The sequence below is a fragment of the Macrobrachium nipponense genome, chromosome 20 (genome assembly GCF_015104395.2).
Source record: "Macrobrachium nipponense isolate FS-2020 chromosome 20, ASM1510439v2, whole genome shotgun sequence".
Classification (NCBI taxonomy): domain Eukaryota; kingdom Metazoa; phylum Arthropoda; class Malacostraca; order Decapoda; family Palaemonidae; genus Macrobrachium; species Macrobrachium nipponense.
Window position 1 is genome coordinate 46,460,055 of NC_061089.1, and position 12,000 is coordinate 46,472,054.

Sequence of the window (12,000 nt, forward strand, 5' to 3'; positions counted from 1 at the left end):
CAAAGGGGGCGGGGTGTCGCCTATCCCACCTATGCCAAAGTGGAGTCACCCCGTCCTACCTATGACAAAGGGGGTGTCCCCCCGTCCCAACTCTGCCAAAGGGAGGTGCCCCCTGTCCCACCCATTAAAAAGAAAGGTCCACCTGTTCCACCTATGCCAAAAGGCCATTATCCATGACCCACCCCTGCTAGAGGAGGGCGCTCCCTTATCCCACCCATGACAAAGGGCCACCTCCCACTTCCACCCATGCCAAAGACCCACAGCCCTTCCCCCCCCCTCCCCCGTCCCACCCATGTCAAAGGGCCACACACCCCCTAGTCCTCCCCTACCAAACAGACCCCCCCCCCCCTATATCCACCCAAGCCAAAGTCCTACAGCCCCCAGTCCCACGGACGCCTAAGACCCACCCACGCCAAAGGGTTACCATCCCGTCTTACCCATGCCAAAGGGCCACATCCCTTAGCCCCACCCACGCCAAAGGGCCAGCTACCGTTCAACCAACGTCAAAGGGGGTGGGCCACCATCTCCAACCCATGCCAAAGGCCACATCCCCAACCCCGTCCCACCAATACCAAAGGCCTCAGTCCCACCAACTCCAAAGCAGCCCCAATCCCAAGCCCTTGGGCAAAACAGCATTTCCCCTCGCCTGCAGGGTCTCCGCAGCTTCAGAGAAAAAGAGATTATTTCAGTAAATTCCGAATCTCTGCAACGCACAGGTTTACCCGGAAATCAGGGGAAGGAAGGAAGGAAGGAAGGAAGGGGCGCTTTAATACCCGACTTCGCTTAATGTTGGTTCGACATCGTTCGTTGCGCCTTCGTCAAGCGCTTCGTTCCGAGAAAAGAAGATGATTGGCTTGCGCATGCGCGAGGGAACAGATGGAGCTATGTTGGGAGGACAGCGAGGCACTTGTCACGCACAGCAAGGGAGAGAGAGAGAGAGACAGACTTTACACTGTTACCTAGAAAGGAGTGAGAGAATTTCAAGCATATCTGGAATGAAGAGAGAGAGAGAGAGAGAGAGAGAGAGAGAGAGAGAGAGAGAGAGTATTCCGCACTCACGCTGACCTTTGGTGACCTTACTGCTGCAACTGGTATTTTTCACCTGACGCCCACATCCTTGGTCTCCCCCTCCCCTCCCTTACCTCCCCTTTCAACCACCCGCCCCCATCCACCCCTACGCCTTCATCTTTATCTCTCGACCGAGGGAGAATGTTTCGATCCTTAGGGAGAAACTTCGATCGGCTGCTCAATAAGACACACTCAAACGAGAGAGAGAGAGAGAGAGAGAGAGAGAGAGAGAGAGAGAGAAGGTAATCAAGATAATATTCAACATCAGCCACTCAAATCTGACTTTGATATAAAGAGATATGTACCGTAATTTCACATATGGCAAGCTGCAATTAGATTTTTTTTATAGTACACAAAAGTTTAACGGTAAGGATAGATGAACATTAATCATCTTAACCATGTGAATCAAAATCCCTGTTTCAGACGTTAAATTCGTTGATTATTATTATTATTATTATTATTATTATTATTATTATTATTATTATTCAGAAGGTGAACCCTATTCAAATGGAACAAGTATACCACAGGGGCCATTGTCTTGAAATTGAAGCCTCCTATGAGTATTATTATTATAATTACTATTATTCAGAAGGTGAACCCTATTAAAATGGAACAAGCCCACCGCAGGGGCCACCGACTTGAAATCAAGCTTCCAAACAATATGGTTATTCATTAGAAAGAAGTAACCTGGCGTCCAACTACCATACTACAGTCAGACAATAAAAATATCTTCTGGCTATGACTAATTCAAGGAAAAAAAAGATTAAATACTCAAACAAACTTCCAAGAACCAGGAAAAGGAGGCTAGTAAATCGAGTCATAAAAAAGACGGAGATAGAAAGACGACAAATCACAAAGAAAGGTTATTTGATAAAAGACGGTGAGGAGGGATTATCGAGGTAAAAACATATGGAAGTCAAGTCGAATATTCTGACAGGTTTCTGAGAACAACGCGGGAGAACGAGCCAGGTTCTTCAAAAAATCATATTAGAATGGTTGGCTGCTGCTTCCTCTCTCTCGGAAAATTTGGCAACTGGCAACCGAGCTGTAAAGGGGGCGTGGCCTGTGTCTTAGCTTAGAGTATGCTAGGTTTCTCTTAGGTATTGACTGTTAGCTTACTTCGTCCCATCGCCGTCAAGGTAATAAGGGCAGAATGAATAAACAGGGGAAGAGAATAATGAAGAGTAGCAAGTTTTGAGAAAATAAGTAGAGAGGAAATCTTCAAGGCCAACAAAAGAGCAAATGCTGAGAAGCTTTTAAGTCTCCGGGAAAACAAAGGCTCGGAACTGAAGGAAAAGTCGGATTCCAGAATGGGAGAGGAGAAAAAAAAGCCCAAAACGTTCGTGGACCGATCGCTCATTGATCCTGGTGTATAATGTGAAATCAGCTCTCACATCTATTACATATTGATGTGGATACACACATACACATACAGTATATACATACATACATATATAAATATATATATATATATCTATATATATATATATATATATATATATATATATATATATATATTTCGAGCTGTAAATGTCGTTTAATACCCAATTCACGCTACTTCGGGAATATCCCCGAAGGAGAATTTTCAAGTGATAAATGTAATGGTACCGAAGTGTCTCGCATACTAACCATAGTGCCATTCCAACAACTCCGGTCGACGCTAACCATCAGTGGTTACCGTCGACTGGAAGTCGTTACAAATAATTTTGCAGAAGTAGGGTACAATCAAAATCAATAAATAATACTCCCCTCCCCCCAAAAAATGAAATAACCTTATCCAAAAGCATTTTGGAAAAAAAAGAATAAATATTTGGGCTTTTTACGCAGTTCAGAAATTCCAACATAATGCTTTTTCAGGTCACGACTCTTGAACTTGTACGATACTAAGAAAAATGCAAACAATCAAATGTCAGAATTTCATAGGGAAAATAGTCCAAAAGGACAAGCTTATGCTGAAAAGAACTTGGCTGTTGCAGCAATGCTTTATCGTGCCGTGTTAGAGGAAAGCAGTCATTTTTTGTTGTGGTTTTTTCTTAACAGTTATATTAGGAGGAGAGGTGCTTTTGGCTTCATCTGGAATTAAAACGAATTATTTCAGGATTCCAGGTATTATTAAAAATAATTTTCGGGGTGGTATATGAACCACCGTAAAGGGAATTTGAGTTAACAGTGAATCTTCTTCTATCCTGAGGTCCTGGAAACATCCCTTTCCCACAGAGGGCCAAGGAAAGGAGAGGAGGACCGAGGGAAGAAGAAGAAGAAGAAGAAGAAGAAGAAGAAGTAGAAGAAGAGGAGGAGGAGGAGGAGGAGGAAAGAAGAACTGAATTAAATAAAAAAGAATGGGACGGGACTGAATTTTATAACCAATGAACGTCTCTGATAGACAAAAGGCTCCAACCCGGCAACATCATTCCTCCTCCTCCTCCCCCATCATTCTCCTCCTTTTCCTCCATCCCCTCACCTCACCCCACCCCGCATCCTCCTCCTCCTCCTCCTCCTCCAGCCTTTTTGTTGGCAGTTGTTGAAATCCATTTCAGTTTCGGGGAAGGTGAAGATACCATCCGCATGAAGACTCTTTCCCAGAAGATGACGATTATCATAAAAAAGGACATTATTATTCGTATCTTCCGGTTTCTAATCGGGACGTTGAATAACCTAAACTAGCCACCCACCCCTTCTCTCTTCCACCCCAACAGCCCTAAGGGCCAAAACCCCCTCCCCCTCCCTCGACATATAAAACACGTCATGTATCTTTAGAGACATGCCTGATAACAGAAGACATATCTGAACAAACAAGACATGCTGAATTATATGAGCATCTGTTCCACGTTCTGCTGTCTTAATGAGGAATGGTTGGCATTCCATTTTTACGTACCTGTGCGTGAAACAGAAAAGGACTAGAGATATTAACGAGAACAGAAAGAAAAAATAAATAAAGAAATAAAGATAAAAAAAAAAGACAAATACTGGATAATAATACGATGCAAATCTTGATCTATTCTCTATTTTCATTTCATTTATTTCATATAATTATAACAGTTTCGATTGATTATCTCAAACAGGAAAAGAAAAAAAAAACTTCGTCAAATAAGAGAGACTAATCCAATAATAGAGACTAATGCAAATTTTGGACCTAAGTTTTTTTTATTTCAGTTCTTTCGAATTACAATAACTCAATTGCTATGATTTAAAAGTCCTGAAATGGGGCATTGCAAGCACGTTACAGTACAGGGTGGGCCAAAAGTAGCCTCACAGTTACTTCATGAACTGTTTCTCATTCAAAGTACTCTTCAATAGAAAATTAATACTGTGCCATTAATACATGCTACTTATTCTTATCCTTTTCACGTCACTCATTCTTAAATATGCCACTTATTCATGTCTGAAAAATTTTATGCGTTTAAATTATTTTTTATTCTGTTTTAACTGTGAGGCTACTTTTGGCCCACCCTGTATATTCAATTTCCAACTAGAGTAAAAATTTAAAAAATCAAAATAACTGCAAAAAAAAAAAAACCACGCCGGAAGTGGGGAGAGAGAGAGAGAGAGAGAGAGAGAGAGAGAGAGAGAGAGAGAGAGAACAAAGCCGTAACGAAACTCATCCAAAAAACATTTCGCCTTCCGCGGAATACAATATCAATAATTCTAAAGCCAAAGGCGTTGAGAGAGAGAGAGAGAGAGAGAGAGAGAGAGAGAGAGAAGAGAGATTCAAGTGCGCATAAACCCACACGACAAATATTCGACAATGTTGTATTTCAAGAACGCACACAGTGGGAAGACTATCAGATTTATAAATACGCAGAAACTAAGAACGAGAGGGTAAGTACATAGTCCTTTTACGAACATGCAAAAGTGCGTATTACATACTTGTATATGTACTATATAAATTAATATGCATATAAATAGTGTATATGTACACATACATACATGCAAGTGTGTATATATCTTTTGTAGCTAGAGTTGTGAACAAAGCAGCAACCATTCTTCAGTCTTTTCTTATTCGAGACCTTTTAGGGGAAACGGCCTAATGTTCCAATCTTGCTTCATACAGCAAGAAATCCCGAGTTCAATCCTGTGATTAAGTTCCTCCAAAAATATCCACAGTACTTTTACAAGTATTGACCTTTGTGATTAGAAGACTGCGGTGTGTCGCAGCTGAAGTAAGGGGTGATGTCGGAGGTCGCAACCCCATCCCGAAGGACTGGAAAACCGCTCCCGATTAATGGAAGAGAAAATTCGACCTGATTGATGTGCAGAAATATTATTATTATTAATAATACTAGCAAACATATGTATACAGAAATTATGTATGATAAATTCGAAAAGTAACTAATTCTACAGGCATAACCAGCCCTATTTCACGAACAGAACCAGCTCCGTTTCAGGGAATCCCTACTCATCCCCATCCCCTTCGGAGTTGGGGGAGGTAGGATGAAACCCCTTAATAAACCATCTTAGTGGTCCCCACTATAACCCTGTCAAGTTTCATACCCATCGGACCAGCCGTTTGGCCGTGATTGAATGACAGACGGACGGACAGACATAACGCCCATTATAGTAAGATAACGTTCGCTAAAGTCACTGCTAACACTGCATGAATATCATATGTATCATATTCTTTTTATACTCAATACTTTAGTAACTCAAACTTATTAAAAATTCCTAGACTGCGCGTCACAGGGATTTCATGAATCACAGATAAATAAAACATCCTTTCCTCGTGTTTCGAACGATGAAAACGAAAACAAACCGAAACTACGTCACGTGACTCTGATCACGAACGCGTTCGTTTTCGTGAGACAAAGAAGAGATACGAGAGATTCCCGGAAAAAGTCCACGCGATTGATTCATAGGTGTGATTCAACAGACGGTCAAAACAAACAGTCGTAAAATGATTCACCTTTACCCCGAACAAAGCTAAGTTTGAGAGAGAGAGAGAGAGAGAGAGAGAGAGAGAGAGAGAGAGAGAGAGAGAGAGAGAGAATTATATTTATTTGTACAAGAGCTCATATTTTTTTCATACCCAAAGCAAAACTGATTATGCTGCGGACAATGAGAGAGAGAGAGAGAGAGAGAGAGAGAGAGAGAGAGAGAGAGAGAGAGAGAGAGAGAGAATTCTAGTCCATGTATTTTTTCACAAGCTAAAAGTTATCATAAATGGTATTCGGATTAACTATACTGAAAGAAAACAACGCTGAAACAAATTAAGGAAACAATAGAAAATGACGATAAAAACACACGAAGGAATGACATTAGGAAAACTTTCCTTTTTTATTATTATCAATTTTGGTCAAGTACCTCCATTCAAGTCTTTATGAATAAACGAACATACACATTTTTATAACATACGATTTAGAGGTTCCTAGAACTATCAATCTCTTTAACCTTAAGTCAGTAAGTATTATAAATTTACGATATATGTTTGCATATATATACGCACAAACAACATTATATATATATATATATATATATATATACATATATATACACACATCACACACATATATATTATATATATGATATGAATTCTATCACACCACAAGCCTTAAGCCGCAACTGTCCTTTCATATTATAGATTTGTAGCTTAATGCTTGTATATGAATCACGGTGATGTCATAAAATTCATTTCATAATATGCCTACGTGCGGCAAACGCACTACATGGTCAACATAGTAGGGATTGGTTGATACCGATTCTAATGAGTACAAATACCTGAATTCGACAGTGATCTGTAGATGGGAGTCGGTACCAACTTATACCTCCCTTGATGGCTGTGTGGTTTAAGGCGCGTCACTGCAGACTTGGTTTATTGTTCAGTGATTCGAGCCCATGAGTCAGAGACTTATTATCAACTAAAAATTCCCTCTCGGCTCATATATACGAAAATATATTAATTCCGGGGTATAGTGAATCGGATATTAGAGCACATTTGTAGCTTAATGCTATATATATATATATATATATATATATATATATATATATATATATATAATATATATATGTTTGTGTCTGTGTGTAATTCAAGCTTCCCAAAAATATGGTGCTTATTCGAATGAAGTAACAAGAAGGTAATGGGAAATACAGAAAGTACAGAAAGAAGAGATCAGTTATTAGACGAACAGATAAATTAACAAATTATATATATAAATAAATAAATAAATAAAAGTGTAAGTAAATAATTATATGTAAGTAAGATGTAAGTAAATTATTACAAGACATAAATATCTACCCCAACAAGTGACAGATTTGTAACAGAAAATGACAACGATATGAGTATTTTTTTCTTAATTTTCCTCAGAAGATTCCTCCTTCAGAAGCATCATAAACAAGAACGTGCCCTTACGATAATTCTTGCACGGAGGGCTACACGATGTCCTACAGACTATATATATATATATATATATATATATATATATATATATATATATATATATATATATATATATATATATATATATATATGAAGTATACTTTAACGAAGAAAAATAAATTCAGTAGCTTCTTATTGCTCAGACGCTTACAGGGTCAAGGCTGACCTTGGCTGACCTTTGTCCCAGTCCAGAGTAACAAGGCCCTCAGTGACTTAAACAGGCCGTCGGGTATGTTGGCAGAGATGGCGGGGAAATGGGTTCGATTTTGTCACTTAATGTTTGTTCTCCGTGTGTGTGTGTGTGTGTGTGTGTGTGTGAGTGATGAGTGAGTGAGTGTGTGTGTGTGTGTGTGTAAGAGTGCTATATTTAATTATTTATAGTTTGTCAGTACCACGCTGTATGCAGACCTCCTCCAAATCGGCCACCTCCCCTCGCCTGAAGTGTTTCAGAATCACGAAGGCCGCACGCAACCCGACAAAGTAATTTTACTCCTGCCGGCTAGTACTAGCCTCAGGCCCCATGTGGAGGGGGGGGGGGGGGGGGAGGGGGGGGGGGGGGGGGCGCCGCCAAGCCAACTGGACGTAATCCACGGAATTAATGAGCGAAGCGCCCTTGGTGGGAACATCAATGAAAACTCGGCACTTCGAGTCACAAATCAAAGCCATCATCGATCGACCTGTCTGGCGTTCAACTAGGTCAGGAGACGCCCTCGGGAACATACAACAGATGGGGCTGGTTTAAAAGCCCCTTGAAAGGTTGCGGCGGGTTGCAGTAGGTCCTTCTCGGGACGTCGGGGGTGGGTGGGTGGGAGACGCCAGCGGACGCAAAGGTAAAGGGGAGGACGGAAGGGAAGGGGAGGAGGGAATGGGTGGGGAAGCGGAGCGCAAGGAGATGAGGGAAGTGGGGATGGATGGGGAAGGGGAAGTGGAAGGGGAAGGAGGAAGGAAGGGGGAGTAGAGAAAGCGATGGATGGGAAGTGGGAGGATTAGGGGAAGAGAAGGGGAAGGGGAATGGGAGATGGGAAGGGTAAGCGAAGGGGAAGAGGGAAGGGGAGGAGAGAAGGGGAAGGGAAGGGGAAGAATAGAGAAAGGAGAAGGGGGATGGGGAAAGAGGGGCGGGGGGAGGAGGAGGAGGTCATTCAATCACACGTGTAACTCGGGGGGTCGCAAAATATCATGTCGATGCCGACACGGTGCCCAGAGGGCTCAAGGGAGGGTCATCAGGATGCAAGCTGCAACCTCGTTCAGAACCGGACGACTTTGGAGGGCGTACGTGTCTTACAGCATGAAAGCTATGGGTGGGGTGGAGACGTAATCCTTCTCTCTCTCTCTCTCTCTCTCTCTCTCTCTCTCGATCAATGCATTATTATACTTTCGTGTGATTGCCTTCCTTACCATAAAATCCCAGGAGAAAAATGCTTGAGTAGTATGGCGTATTCAGGGTCAGGCACACACATACACACATATATATTCAATATATAATTTTGGAGGGTCGACAATGACTTCAACAGCACAAGGATGACCTCTGAAGTCTCTCAGGTGCAGACGGGGAAAGCTGGAGGCGGGGAATAACTTAGAAAAGAGTTTGTGAGTGCGCATGCAGTTGTGTACGAATTATCATGAATATGTTAATGTCGACGGCTTCTTTGATGCACGATTCTCTCTCTCTCTCTCTCTCTCTCTCTCTCTCTCTCTCTCTCTCTCTCTCTCTCTCTCTCATCAATGGTTAGCGCTTTACTTTTTTCGTGAGGTTTTTCCAAATTTTTCATACTAATGAAATTGATAAAAACGATGTTAAATTTACACCGAAAAGTTAAGTATTATTATTATTATTATTATTATTATTATTATTGTTGTTGTTGTTGTTGTTGTTGTTGTATAAACCCTGTTCATAGGAACAAGCTTAAAAGAAAAGAAAAATAAAACATTGTCTGGACTCCTCATTCCAAATTTATGATTTATAATTTCGTCCAAGAGAAAGCTTGACTGACCACATTTAATCGAGTGTCTAGTGAATAAATGACTGACAATGACTGGCAGTTTTTGAAACTGAATAAATGATTTAAAAATTCAAGCATCTGATTACTAACTGACTGAAGGTGACGAAAAAGAAAAAGAAAAGAAAAAAAAAAACGGTGGACGAACGCACGATAAGACTTGAGTCTTAAGCTGTAATGCAACAAGTGTCTGCGTCAGCAACAAAGAAATGAACGGTAAAAAAAAAATAAAAAAAAACATAAATAAAGAAAATAAAAACGATCCCGTGGCTGGGTAATGCCGTCAGTGCAACTCCCGCGGTGCACCGTAGGCATTACTTGAGGTTCTTTGGAGCGTTCCTTTGACTACTCCATTCATATCTTTCTTTCATCTTGCTATCTACACTCCTATCAAGGCGTGATCCGACCTCCAGCTTACTCTATCAAATAGAGCGTAGTTTCACCTGCGAAAATTAAATCAAACAAGATATGTTTTAGCACAAACAATAGTTCCGTACTGTTAAAGATGCGTATTATTTATCTTTTACATTTTCATTCTAATGAATAAATCATAAATATCCTATCCTAACATTCTTGTATCTTTACGTCAACGCAAAACACCTTTTCCAGACCTTTTTAGGCTCTTCCATACACCTTTCCTAACATCCCCCCAACAAGAACAACAATAATAAGAACAACAACAAAGTAGTTTGTAGGCTTACTCCCCGAGTAAGCAAAAATTGTTTCATGGATCAACTGCGAGGCTTTTCCTTCCGCTAAACTTTTCAAACCTTACTCCTCTCAATTTCCCCTTCGGCGCTGAATGATCTCATAGGTCCCAACGCTTGGACCTAGGAAAGATCCACTATCTAGGATCTTTCCTAGATAGTAACGCCCCAGCAAAGTTCGGGAGTCCTTATCCAGGACCAATATTTCTTGGGGGGGTCATCATAGTTATGATATTTACAGTCTTTTCTTTATGTTTTTATGGTAATCCACAACAGACCTGTACTCAACAAGCAGCAGAGGTCGGGGGGATACATATCCGCTTCGGGGTCATAATCTGGGAATGATCCGGCCTAAATTCTATATTCCATTTCAAAAGGAAAAAATACTTTCAAAACTATAAGTCCATAACACCTAAACAAGCCTCCACTACATCAGATGAAAGCCAGATAACTAAACATAGGTGTGAACACGATACAAACTAGCTCAGAGAACTGAACGACCAAACATAAATGGCCCTTTATAGACAGAGGCCTTCTGAGCAAACTACCCACACACTACGACCAGACAACAAGCAATCAGCAACCATCAACCAGCAACAGTCGCCATGCGCAAGACGACCCCCTCTCTGAAATAAGCCTGTTACCAGGCGAGGGTACAACCGCTGGTACCCAAAGTCAATCCTTATTAGTTTATTATTATTATTATTATTATAGTTTTACAAGACCACTGAGCTGAGTAATTATCAGCCCTCACACAGCTGACCTGAAGGATTTGCTTTTACCAGCATTATTTTTTTTCTTTTATAAATTTATTATTTTATCAATTACACTTTTTCAAAAAGTTTACAATCGGATTAACTGCAAACGTTGAAGTTTCTGACAAAATCTCACTGATCGATTAATTTAGCTAACCAATATATATATATATTATAATAATAATATATTATATATATATTATATATATATATATATATATATATATGTATATATATATATATTATATATATAGGATATACTGTGGCTTAAATTCGCAATTGTTAGCGTAGCAGGTACCCACATTCAAACCGATCCATTAAATGCTAAATCAAGGAAAGCCTCGAGAATATATCAAAACTTTTCAAGCCAACGGGAGCCGTAGATTTTGCCAAGGTAGTAAGTAGTTTACTACCATAGCATGATTGGCGTCACGCGCACATGGGGCCAAAGAGGTCTCCCGTCCTCAAGTGTCTTCTAATCCGTAAGTCAATGTCCCGGATACATGTATCACAAGTGGGTGAAAGTAAATCCTATGTGATACTTGAGATTTATGAATCATCTCTAAGTGTCATTACGGAAGGAGGGAGAGGGAGAGGGGGGGAAGTGAAGGGAAGGGAGGCGAGAAACGTTAGGGGTAGGGGAGGCGGGAGTGGGAGGGGAAAGACAAAGCACCCTTCATAAGTACATTCATTTAAACCGAAATGATTCACCGTGGATGTGATACACGTTGTATCAAGTGTGGCATAGGATGGAATATCAACAATATCGCCGTACATCCAGATGATCACATTTGTTTCAAATCGCTGAGAGCACTACTTTTTTTTACAAATAACTTGAAGTAATAACAGTTTTGTTAACAGATGAATATTATATATATATATACGGATATATATATATATTATATATTATATATTATATATATATTGTATATATATATATATACATTATATATATATATATTATTGTATATATATACATATATATATATATATGTATATATATATATAGATATATATATATATATATATATATATATATATATATATGCATGACTGTTTACAGCGGCTCTTTTGTCAAAAATAGATGTTTCTAACAGAACGAC